The sequence below is a fragment of the Lepidochelys kempii genome, chromosome 28, assembly GCF_965140265.1.
Source record: "Lepidochelys kempii isolate rLepKem1 chromosome 28, rLepKem1.hap2, whole genome shotgun sequence".
Classification (NCBI taxonomy): Eukaryota; Metazoa; Chordata; order Testudines; family Cheloniidae; genus Lepidochelys; species Lepidochelys kempii.
Window position 1 is genome coordinate 6,144,846 of NC_133283.1, and position 11,753 is coordinate 6,156,598.

The following is an 11,753-nucleotide window of genomic DNA, read 5'->3' on the forward strand; positions in this document are numbered from 1 at the left end:
TTTTTATACCCTGTTATAGTCTTGGCTTTCACAACATCCTCTGGCAAGGAGTTCCACAGGTTGACTGTGCAGTGTGTGAAGAAATACTTCCTTTTTTTTGTTTTAAAGCTGCTGTCTATTAATTTCATTTGGTGAGCCCTAGTTCTTGTGTTATGAGAAGGAGTAAACACCACTTCCTTATCTACTTTCTCTACACCAGCCATGATTTTATAGACCTCTGTCATATCTCCCCTTAGCCGTCTCTTTTCCAAGCTGAAAAGTCCCAGTCTTATTAATCTCTCCTTATACGGAAGCCGTTCCATACACCTCATCATTTGTGTTGCCCTTTTCTGAACTTTTCCCAGTTCCAATATATCAGTGTCAGGGGGAATCCTCCAAAGTGGCTCTTTTGATTCTGCTCTTTTCTAGCATTTGTCTCAGAGCCTCTGTCCCTGGGAGGGTTTAAAAGTGCCTCGGTGGGTCCAGTCCTGGCGGGAGGGGCCGGGTCTGTCTTGTAATGAAGGGCTAGAGAAGCATTTCAGTGGCTGCTGTCGGCATAAGATCCCCACCCCGGCGAAAGGCAGTGGCTGTGTCGGTGGGAGAAGCTCTCCTGAGCAACGTCAATTATGCCCAAGTAAGCCGGAGTGTAGGCCAAGCCAAAGTGACTGAGGGTTTTCCCACTGTGGCAAGAGTCTAGAGTGTCCTTCTGCAGGGAGAGACCCTGGAGGGGAATCGGGGTGTCACATGGACTAACGCCCCTTCTGAAACCTCCCCGATTGTCCCTCTCACCCTGACAGGCTGAAGAATCACGTCCGCTTTTCGCTGCAGGTCGTCCCATCTTCCAGGAGATGAGGAAGAGAACTGGCTGCGGTGTAGCCCGCTCAGGTAGGGGATTTTCAGGGAGCTCTGTCTGTGTGTGTGTGTGGTTTGTAGAGGGGAGAGGCAGGAAATATACAGGGTGAGGCAGGGAGGGGACAGGATGTGATAAATCTGCTGGGGCATGTTCACCGTGGGCCTCGTTTTCTGAACAGGCCCATTGGGAGGGCGTGACCATCCACCCATTTCTGAAAGAGGAAAGGCCCCATGGACAGGGCTGGGAAAACTGACCAGATTCTCGGTGCTGGAGCCTGGACCCACTAGCCAGAGGCTACCGTGGAATATGAAGGTGCTGGGATTCCTGTCCCTGTCCCCTGCTTGGAGCTCTGCTTCCCATATCAGCCTGTGGCTAGCAGGTGTGTGGTAAATGAGAAGACGCTGCTCTCCTCCATCTGCTGGGAGGGACAAGGGGCTCTCACCTTCTCTGCTCCGGAAGCCACCTGGCTCCTCTGAGCAGGGTGGGAGTGGGATTCTGCTTCTCCGGCCCTCCTCCATCGTGACTAGTGGGATTGTGGCCAGGGCAGCTGGCACTGAGTGGAGGAACTGATGTTGTTTCAGACACTGGTGACTTTTTGTGTGTATTTCACCGAGGGGAGGGGGCTCTGTTGGACCCCAATCAGGGAGCCCTCTACAGGGACGTCATGCAGGAGAACTATGAGACTGTGACCTCGCTGGGTAAGGATTCCTGTCCCCTCATTTATTGAAAGCTGTTGGGTCAGCATTTCTGAATCCGGTCAGGTTTTTCCCTGCTTGGTTAGATTGTAGGAGGGTCGCAATGTCCACAGCTCTAGTGCGAGTGCATCTCCATTCCCCTTTCAAGGGAACGGGGAGTCAGAAACCTAATGGACATGCTAATTCAACCCCATCTCCAGCTTTCAAGGGGCCAGAAGCACGGTATTGTCCTGCCTGTATAATTTCTCCTTTACCTTCCTTCTTGGGACTAGCTCCATCCGTGGCGAGGGCTCTAGGTTCTGCAGGCTTGCAAACAGGCAGGAATTTAACACCCGAGCCATGTGTGTTGTGTGTCCATAAGTCCCCCAGAGCACACAGATCTGGAGAACTCCTAGTGAGGTCATAACAACACCCCTGCAGACCCCAAGGGGTCTGAGTTATTCTAATCCCATGTAAGGTCAGGCTAAACTCGGGAATGTTCCTCGTGACAAATCGTCCACCAAGACTCCATGCAGCTTGATTTCCCCCGCTGCGCAGGATTTCCCATTCCCAAACCTGACCTGATCGCCCGGCTGGAAGGAGGGGAAGAGCCGTGGGTCCCAGATTTCCAGGCCTCCAAGAAGAGAGAGCTCCTGAGAGGCACCCACACAGGTGAGGGGTCAGGGAAACTGACACAGAAAGCATCCGGGACTCCCCAAATGTGCCATGAGCAAGCGCCTCAGTTCTGCCCCATCTCACCCAGGTCAGGGCTGCAGTCAGAGGTGGCGTATCATCACGGCAAATATCAGTCCTGGCTTCCCATCCACCCTGTTAGCTGTCAGGAATCTTCTCCCTGACTTTACTTCCCTGGAAGTGTTACACCCACATAACTGCCGGTGTTGACAGCGGTATGTCAGCGGGAGAGTTTCTCCTATTGGCTTAGCTACCGCCGCCCACCAGGGCTGGAAGAAGGTCTCGTCTACACTACAGGGTTTTGTTGGCGCAAGTGATGCCGACATACAGCCACCGCTGTAATTAAACCGCTGTGGCAGGTCCACACTGTGATCCTGGTGTCGGCAGAGCGCATCCAGGCTAGCCGCTCTTGGATGGCCACAGAGAGCAGTGCATTGTGGGTCGCTATCCCACTGTGCGACTGGCCGCAGGGTGCTTTGGGAAGGGCTTGCAATGGCTCATGGGACAGGTAGCGTGTCACACGATGAAGGCTTCATCCTACTACACTAGGACCTCAGCGTCATGGAGACCTCGGGAACGGGGGTTGTTGCTAACTCTGAAATGTTTGTCACCCTGAACAAGATGTTATGGGATGCTCCTCAGGGCAGACGGCTTGGAGCAGGGGCTCACAGCTGTGCCTGCGAACCTCAGCGTCTTCACCTCCTACCTGTAAGTGGCTGCCCCATGTGTGGCGAGCAGGGGGTAGGGGTGGGGACAGGCAGCCCAGATGTGCCTGCCTTTAAGATGCAATGCAGGCAAAGTACTGGATTTTCTGGGGTTTGTTTTTTTGTTTTGTCTCCACGGCTGCGGACTTCCAGTTCCACACGGTGTCCGGTTGACTGGTCAGTCTGTAACTCCGGTGTTTGTATCTACTGTAGATTTTGCCAGCCGCTTGTCAACGGAAGTGTGGGTGTGGGGGGCAGGGGAGCAGTGGAGAGTGTGTGACAGGGAGCGAGTGTGTGTGGGAGGAGAGACAGAGACACTCTGTGTGTGTCTGTGTGTGTCGGGGGAGGGTGTGCGTTCCTCCCCTCCCGCCCCAACGCTTCCGGGAGCTTTGAAAGGGGCGGGGACGCATGTCTGCGTAGCTGGATGCCGGGCAGCAGAGTTCAAACCAGCGATCCGAGCGGTCACAGCGGGCAACAGGGCAGACTTCCTGAAGGCCCGTTACGGCGACATAACGAACGTACTGTCTGCACTGATGCTGTGTCTCTCTATCTTTGCCGCACAAAGCCCTCTGCCTCTCGTCAAGGTGTGTGTGTGGGGGGGGGCAGTTTGTCACCAAAACGGGAGAGTTTTGCCGCCAGAAGTAGCATTGTAGTGTGTACCCCTCCATTGTTTTGTCAACAAGAGTTGCCTTTTGCCGGCAAAACTGGAGAGCACAGACAATGACTCCTGTCTGGATTGTCTCTCTCTCCCGGCAGGTGATGAGCGTGGGAGGGAGAACAAGGAGGAGAATCAACAGCAGAAAGGTCCTGGGAAAGTGGAACCACAGGGGACGTTTTTGAGAAGAGCTGCAGGGAGTTTTTCCCAGTGCTTGAAACAGGGAAAAGCCTGGGGAAATCAGGGCAGGGCAGGGAAGCAGCTGGAAAACCATCCAAGGAAGAAGCCAGATGAATCCATTCCATGTGAGGGAGGATGCGTGGATCCCAAGGAAACCACAGCTCAGCAGACAAATCACAAGGAAGAAAAACCCTACAAATGTCTTGACTGCGGGAAAAGATTCAGTGTGAGAACAAGCCTCACTACGCATTGGAAAATCCATACAGGAGATAAACCCTACAAATGTTTGGACTGCGGGAAAAGTTTCCATCAGAGCTCACACCTTATTACACATCAAAGACTGCACATGGGAGAAAGACCCTATAGATGCCTTGAGTGTGGGAAAAGTTTTAATGAAAGTTCATCTCTTACTAAACATGGGAGAATCCACACAGGAGAAAGACCCTACAAATGCCTTGAGTGTGGGAAAAGATTCAGTTTCAAATCAGCCCTTAATGCGCACCAGAGAACCCACACGGGAGAGAAACCCTATAAATGTTTGGTCTGTGGGAAAACCTTCAGTGAGAGCTCACATCTTATTAACCATGGAAGAGTGCACACGGGAGAGAAACCCCATAAATGCTTGGAATGTGGGAAAAGCTTTCGTAAGAGGTCGTCCCTTATTACACACCAGAGACTGCACACAGGAGAGAGACCATATAAATGCCTGGAGTGTGGGAAAGATTTTAGTGAGCGATCAGTCCTTCTTACACACAAGAGAACCCACACAGGAGAGAAACCCTATAAATGCTTGGACTGTGGGAAAAGCTTCAGTCAAAGGTCACATCTTATTAACCATGGGAGAATCCACACGGGAGAAAAACCCTTCAAATGCTTGGAATGCGAGAAAAGCTTTAGTCAGAAATCATCCCTTATTACACATCAGAGACTGCACACAGGAGAGAGACCATATAGATGCCTTGAGTGTGGGAAAGGATTCAATGAGCGATCATCCCTTCTTACACACAAGAGAACCCACACGGGAGAGAATCCCTATAAATGCCTTGAGTGTGGGAAAAGTTTCATTCAGCCATCCAACCTTATTACGCATCAGAGAATGCACACAAGTGACAAACCCCATAAATGCTTGGAGTGTGGGAAAAGCTTCAGTCACAACTCATACCTTACTAGACACCAGAAAATCCATACAGGAGAAAGACCATATAAATGCTTGGACTGTGGAAGAAGTTTTGCTCACAATTCAGGCCTTACTGTGCATCAGAGAATCCACACTGCAGAGAAGCCCTATCTATGCTTGGAGTGTGGGAAAAACTTCAGCCACAAATCAAATCTTACTAGACATCAGACAATCCACCTGGGAGGAAAGACCATATAAATGCCTAGACTGTGGGAAACGTTTCATTTAGACATCAACCCTTGTTACACGCCAGAGAATACTCACTGGAGAGAGACCCCACAAGTGCTTGGACTATGGGAAAAGTTTCATTCAGATCTCACACCTTATTAGACACCAGAGAATTCAGGGCCGTCCTTAGGCATACGTAGGGAACCTGAAAATTTGGGGCACCCCTGGGTCTTAGTGTCCACCCATCTGCCTCTTCCTATCCCTGTTCTGACCCTCCCTGCAGGCACCCACCACAGCTGGCTGCTGCAGCCTGGTGAGTCTTCCTCTGGAGGGGATCTAGTAACTTAAAAGTGAAAAAGCCTCCAGCCTGCCAGACCTATTAGCACAACACTGAAACTGTTAAAGACCCACTCAAGGGGTAATGAAGCCATTTAACAGGCATTTGCCAACCCCCAGGTATATACGGTCAGTTTCTGAATTTACTGACCAAAACAGTTGTGCATGACTGTAATATTTACTCAGAACATGTCAGTCTACAGGACCTTAGTTTAAAATTTGACTTAAAAATATTTCATTAGTGTGTTGGTGAAGTTTATAAAATCACATCTCTAAAAAATCCTTGCAGAGATTTTTAGATGCACAATCTCAGTATTCATCTTTAGCCTTAAATGCTTGGATCTTCAGACATATAGTTTTTTAAATAAATCCTTCAAAAGACCCCCCTTATCTAAAATATGCATGCGAGCCCGGGCTGCCGTTGGGCATCAGGGGACCAGTTTAATAATACTGCATAGGGCCCCATAAATCCTAAGGGCGGCCCTGAGAGAATTCATACCGGAGATAAACCTGATAAATCCTCCACTGTAGGAAAAGTTTCATTGAGAGAACAAACGTTATTAGACGTCACAGAATCCACAAAGGCTATAAATTTCATAAACGCCTCAACTGTGGGGAAAGCTTCAGTAAGAGCTTACCAAACATCAGAGAATCCTCAAGGGTGAGATACCCTAGGAACAGCTTGACTAGATTCAGTCTGAGTTCACACATCAGTGATCCACACAACAGAGAGACCTTGAATGGGCAAAGCTTCTAGGCTGCCCCTGTTGTTCCAGGCATCAGCAAATCCACACGGGGAAGAAAGCTCTCAGATGTCCTCAGGGTGGAAAATGGTCCAAGTGGAGCTAACACGGAATTGGACAGCGGAGACTCCTCCACACAGTAGGGAAGTTCTCTCGGTGCCTTACTAGTGCTGGCCATAGTAATAAATCCATTTCCTACTTCCCCCACACACCAGGGGCATTTGGCTCCCAAGGATCCAGCTGCCCATCTCTGGGGTGAGGATACAGCGGTAGCTGTTTCAGCAAGCCCCAGGCAGAGGAGGGGAAGCCCCGATCAGGCCCTCCTCCCTGCACCAGCCCTGGCTGCTGAGCTGATGGGCCACAGGTGGGGTAAGGGGGAGAGAGAGAAACTCCTCCAGATGCTCCCTCTGCCTTGCTGAACTTCCCCCCCCCTCCCTGCCCTTCCCAGACAGGCTCCCCCTTCCATGGAGATTAGGAGAAGGACACTTGGGCCAGGCCTGACCTTCACTCTATAGACACCTGTCTCACTCCCCTCCCTGTCTTCCACCAGTCCCTGGGCTGGGCTCCCCCATGTACCTGGAGCTATTTCATGCAGATTAAGTGTCCCTGGGGGCTGGCAACTCCTCCCCTCCCCAAATCGCCCAGGGTGCTGGGTTCTGGGGGATCAGATACTGAGGGACCAGGAGGATGGGTTTTGTGGAGGAAACTGGGGATTGAAGAGTTGGGGTGGCTAGAACTAGGAAGCACGGGGAACTGGGTGCTGGGGCTATCGAGTGTTTGGGGACTGTGGGATAAGAAGAGAGGGAGAACATGGGGTATAGAGAAGTACCGCTTCTTAACATTCATTCCCTCGGTACCTTTGTGATGGGTTTTCCCAGGGTACAGCCTGGAACTGGGGACCTGCTGAGCCCTCTGGCATACCAGTCTGGGCTCCCTGACTCCCTAAGAAAGAGAGATTTAAAATCATTATAAGTAGTGAGCGTATAGATCAAAGCAGATTACCGTAAGGAACAAAACAAAACACAACCTAAGCCCTATAAACTCGACAGGATTTGAATCAAGCAGCGTCTCGCCCTGTTAGCGGACAGAGGCAGGAATTCTGTCCCGCCTGGGACCCCCTTCCCCACTTCAGTCTTTGTTCCTGACGTGTTTTCCGGTGTCGAGTTGTAGGGGGAGAGAGGCCCAGTGGTGATGTCACTTCCCCCTTTTATAGCTTCTTGCAGGTGGCGCGAACTTCTTTGTTTCAAGCCAAGCCCCCAGCAGGAGTCTGTGGAAAAGTACAGCAACAAGATGGAGGCCAGTATCCCATGATCTAGTCACATGCCCTTGCAAGCTTCCATGAGTTCTCGCAGCCATTACTCATACCCTGACTGAAGTGTCCACACGACAGATCATCCGGTCAGGATAAGCTTTTCCCATGGCCCGTTGTTTTTGCCGATGGGCCAGTCAACTGGAATAGATGTGCTGACTAGACTGGAGGTGGAGTATTTTGTGTTTCCCAGGAGCAAACACATTTGAAATACAGATGCATAGTCAGCATTTATAACTCCAGCTACAACGATACAAGCATGCTCAAATAAATTGGTGAGTCTCTAAGGTGCCACAAGTCCTCCTTTTCTTTTTGCGACCTTCTCCCTGGCCCCTCCGCAATCAGAAAGCGCCACTGAGTGGGACTGACTCCCACAGGACCTTTTGTGGGAGGCCCAGAGATCCCACCTCTGTCTCCTCAGCGTCAGCCTCGGAAGTTCTCTCTCGGGTAGGAAACGTGGTTGGGATTAGCCAGCGCATCCTTGTGACCCTCCAGCAGATTTCCTCGTGTAAACTGACCCTGACAGTATCTTATCTGTCCTGATCCCCCCATTAGCAGAGTGATTGCTAGTCCCTGAGTTCCCCCTTTGGGGCCAGATTGTCTCATTCCCAGATAGTCTCACATTGCTCCAGGCCATTTATTGTTTGTACATTTTCTGCCTTATGGGCCAGAATTAACTAGATGCTAGAATAGCGGGAGCTGGGCCAGTAAAAAGTGGTGTTTTACCTCCTGTGCTCTTTGAAGGCGATGGGGTGAGTCTGAGGGATGCTTAGGAACCACAGTTTGATTTCTCTGATCCTTAGTTAGACTCCTGAGGGTTGGAGAAGAAAGTGTCACAGACCTGGGAGCGGGCAGGGGAATCCTAATAGACCTCAAGGCACAGTGTGACCTGTCCGACCTTATAGCCCCTGTTTCCCTCTATTGGTAAAATGGTTTCTGGGCTTCTTCCAGGCGAGTCCAGATTTACTTATTTTTTGTCTTTCTTTCTCTTTCTTTTATTATAATAATGCGAAAACTTTTGTAACTAATACAACCAAATAATGAGGCCAGAAGTAAAGCAGGTTTAGCCACTTCAGAAGAAAATGGGTACATTTATTTTCCTGATTTTGAATCTTAAAAGACTCTCTGAGATTTCCCTTTATGAATGTGAAAGTGTTTTATAGCCCACCCTGCATTGTGGGTTTTCTCTCTTTGTGAGGGCCATTTGATCACATACTTCGATATTCACTTAGTGTGACAGGAGGTAGATCAGATTTAGTGAGGACCTCACAAGACAAGTGATCATTTGCCACAATAGCCTGTTTAAATTTTATTTTAACCTTTGTCTAACCCTTTGTCTTGAGATTTTTTGTGTTGTTTGAATACTGACAATGATCAATATCTCTCAGCCCAAACTCTCAGGGTGAGATACTCCGAGAGGCCGAGACTGAAACAGGGAAGGAGGTTACTGCCCGAATGATCCCTGCAGTGATGTGAGATACTGTCAGGAGAGGGAGAGGGCGGGAGATGGGGGAACAGAGCTGGGAAACTCCTGCGTTTGCGATCAGAGCAAGGCAGCCGAGGCTGAGAACTGTGAACTCCCTGCATCAGAGCCAGAGACAGACAGGAATTGGCCTGAGAGTGTCGTGTGAAGCTGCCCCTGAGCTCCAAAGGGCCATGAACGACACCCCAAGAAGAATGATGCGGGGAGGGGGCAGCGTCTCCCTATTATGAGATGACAAGGTTGGGCACAGGCAGGACGGGAGCCGGGGATGTCAGCAGACCTGGCCAGCCTTGAACCCAGGCTGACCCCCATCATTGAGGCCAGAGGGAGAGAAGGAGCCTGACAGCCCAGCTGGTCACCCCTTCCCCATCTATCACAGTGTCCTGTGTGGGGATGACAGAGACTGTCTCTGCCCCACTCACCCCACAGTCATCCCTCCAACCAGAGCTCTTGGGGTTCCCTGCTCTCGAGGTGTTTGCTTTTGTGCCTGGCTCCCAGTGTCTCTCATGGCTCCTCGGCCCTTCTCTACCCATTTACAAACGTTGCTGGTTCATGCAGGCGTTGGGCGCGGCCAGGCGCTGGACTGGGGGTGAAAAGTCCCGCGTTGGGCTGGGCTGGGGCTGGGGAAAGGAGTCTGCCTTTGTTCGGCCTTTGAAATAAAATAGAATTTAGTTTCTCCCACTCCCAGTGTCCTGTGTTTTGCATTAAATGCCTACCCACTCCAGAGCTAAGGTTAAAGGTAAAAGCAATGCAAACATGGTCTGGGATGGAACTACGCAGCGAGGTCACCCAAACAACCGCATCCCTGCATGCATCTGATGAAGTGGGCTTTAGCCCACGAAAGCTTAGGCTCAAATAAGTTTGTTAGTCTCTAAGGGGCCACAAGCAGTCCTCGTTCTTTTTGCTGATCCCTGTCATAGGCTCCTCAAACTTCCCATAGAGACAAAACTCACTCAACTCTTGTGCCTTCCCCCTGAGCCCAGCCCAAACCAGGAAGAGTCTGACTGGGTTCACAGGCTCATTCACCTCTTCCTCACCCTGGTGTAAACCAGACGTAATCCCACTGGAACCCCTTGTTCTGTCTACACCAGTGAGAAGCTGTAGGGTGAGGAGAATCAGACCTGTTAGCAGGAAATATACTCACACACATAGAGAGAGACTCTGACCCCGAGCTGGTTTCTGCTCAAGACCCCTGTCCCCACAACCTTACCGTCTGCCTGATTGCAGGTCGGGCACATTGAAATCAATGGGGCCATTGGCGTAGTATGAGGAAAGGCGTGTACAATTTGGCAGGGTTGGGAATTGAGAGCGCTAGGCTGGGGAGTTTCTCTCTGATGATCTTCGGCCTGTTCCTCCGACCACAGCTTTCCCCGTTTCATTCTTGTCTGACTACGCAGGAATTGTTTCTATTGATCCCGGGATTATTTTTAATACCGTAGCGGCTGAGGCTGCACCCAGGCTCGGGGCACGGTCTTGTGTTATACATACACAGCGTGAGACAGCTCCTAAGGGAACGAGCGTCAAGGCTGAATCTACAAAACGAACCAAGTCAGGATTCTGCAGGCGTTGGGAACATCTCTGCGCACTTTTAAACCAGGGTTTCAACTTCCGACGTGTGTGAAAAAAACAGATTTTTCTTTCCCCAAATTACAGCCCTTCCAAGAGTGCAGAACACAGCCCGCGGGAGTGACAAAATTGGCCTCTCCAGCGAGGGTGACCGGATGTCCCGATTTTATAGGGACAGTCCCCGTAATTGGGGCTTTTTCCTACATAGAGGCCTATTACCCCCAGCCCCTGTCTGGATTTTTCACACTTGCTATCTGGTCACCCTGTCTCTTGCCGCAGTCACCCGAGGATCGGAGAGCTTGGAGGATTCCCCTCTGCACAGACCCCTGGTTCATCTCTCTGACCCTGGAGGACTCCCATCGACACCGTCTCCTGGTTCCTGTCTGATGCTGGAGGACTCCCATCTACACAGCTTTCCTCCTGGGTCATCTCTATGAGGGTGGAGAACTCCCATCTGCCCAGCCCTGGCCCCCCACGTCTAGGACCCCTGGAAGCTCCTTCCCCCTCTTCTCCATATGCTCTGTGGCTATTAAAGTTCCTTTTAACTCCTACATATGTCAGTGCGGCGTTCAAAAGAATTCTTTATCTTCCTTCCTTTTCAATTTCCCAGCTGCCCTTGTTGAGGGCAGAGTCCTGGGATTTGCTGCCCCACTTGGCGGGGTCACCCCAGCACCTGCGGGGACCTCACCAGCTTGGGGTTTTGGGGTTTACTAGGAGGAGCCCGTGGGCTCTCTCGGGTGCTGCACGGGACCCTGGACACCCGGGATTCCCCAGTGAGCCCTGCAGTGTGAGACACCCCGCACCGGGACTGGGGGGGTTTCTCTGCCTCACTGTAGGATCCTAGTGTAGACAAGGCTCAGGGTGGTTTCACCCATGACAGCCACGCTATCGCCGGGATGGCCGCGAGCCAGGGCCCCCGAAACAACGAGGAGTCCGGTGGCACCTTAAAGACGAACAGATTTATTTGGGCCCGAGCTTTCGTGGGTAAACCCCCCCCCACTTCTTCAGCTGCAACAAAGCCACCCACGCCCTATTTTGGGGACCACAAATTGGGGACCTAATTTGTGGGAACTTTGACACCCCCCCCGTCCCTCCTGGGGGTTCCCCCCCTCCCAGCGCCTCCCCCTTTCTGACCCCCAGCTCCTGCACCCCCTCCCGGAGCCTGCCCTTTGCCCCGCTCCGCCCCGTGTTTTACCCCCCTCGGGACCCGCTTTGGCCCCTGCACAAACTCCC

At 51.5% G+C, this 11,753-nt stretch overlaps 1 protein-coding gene, 1 long non-coding RNA gene and 1 pseudogene across 2 annotated transcripts in view; 2 read left to right on the forward strand and 1 right to left on the reverse strand.

Annotated features, from left to right (window-relative positions):
• The window catches only part of LOC140904192 (uncharacterized), a 187,078-nt pseudogene extending 178,089 nt beyond the window's left edge, over positions 1-8,989 (forward strand).
• The window catches only part of LOC140904197 (uncharacterized), a 155,352-nt gene that overhangs the window by 93,898 nt on the left and 49,701 nt on the right, over positions 1-11,753 (reverse strand). The gene's annotated exons all lie outside the window — the stretch shown is intronic.
• On the forward strand, positions 779-2,053 carry LOC140904271 (uncharacterized). The gene is made up of 3 exons (XR_012156478.1): positions 779-864; positions 1,414-1,530; positions 1,948-2,053. It is a non-coding gene; the product is annotated as an uncharacterized lncRNA (long non-coding RNA).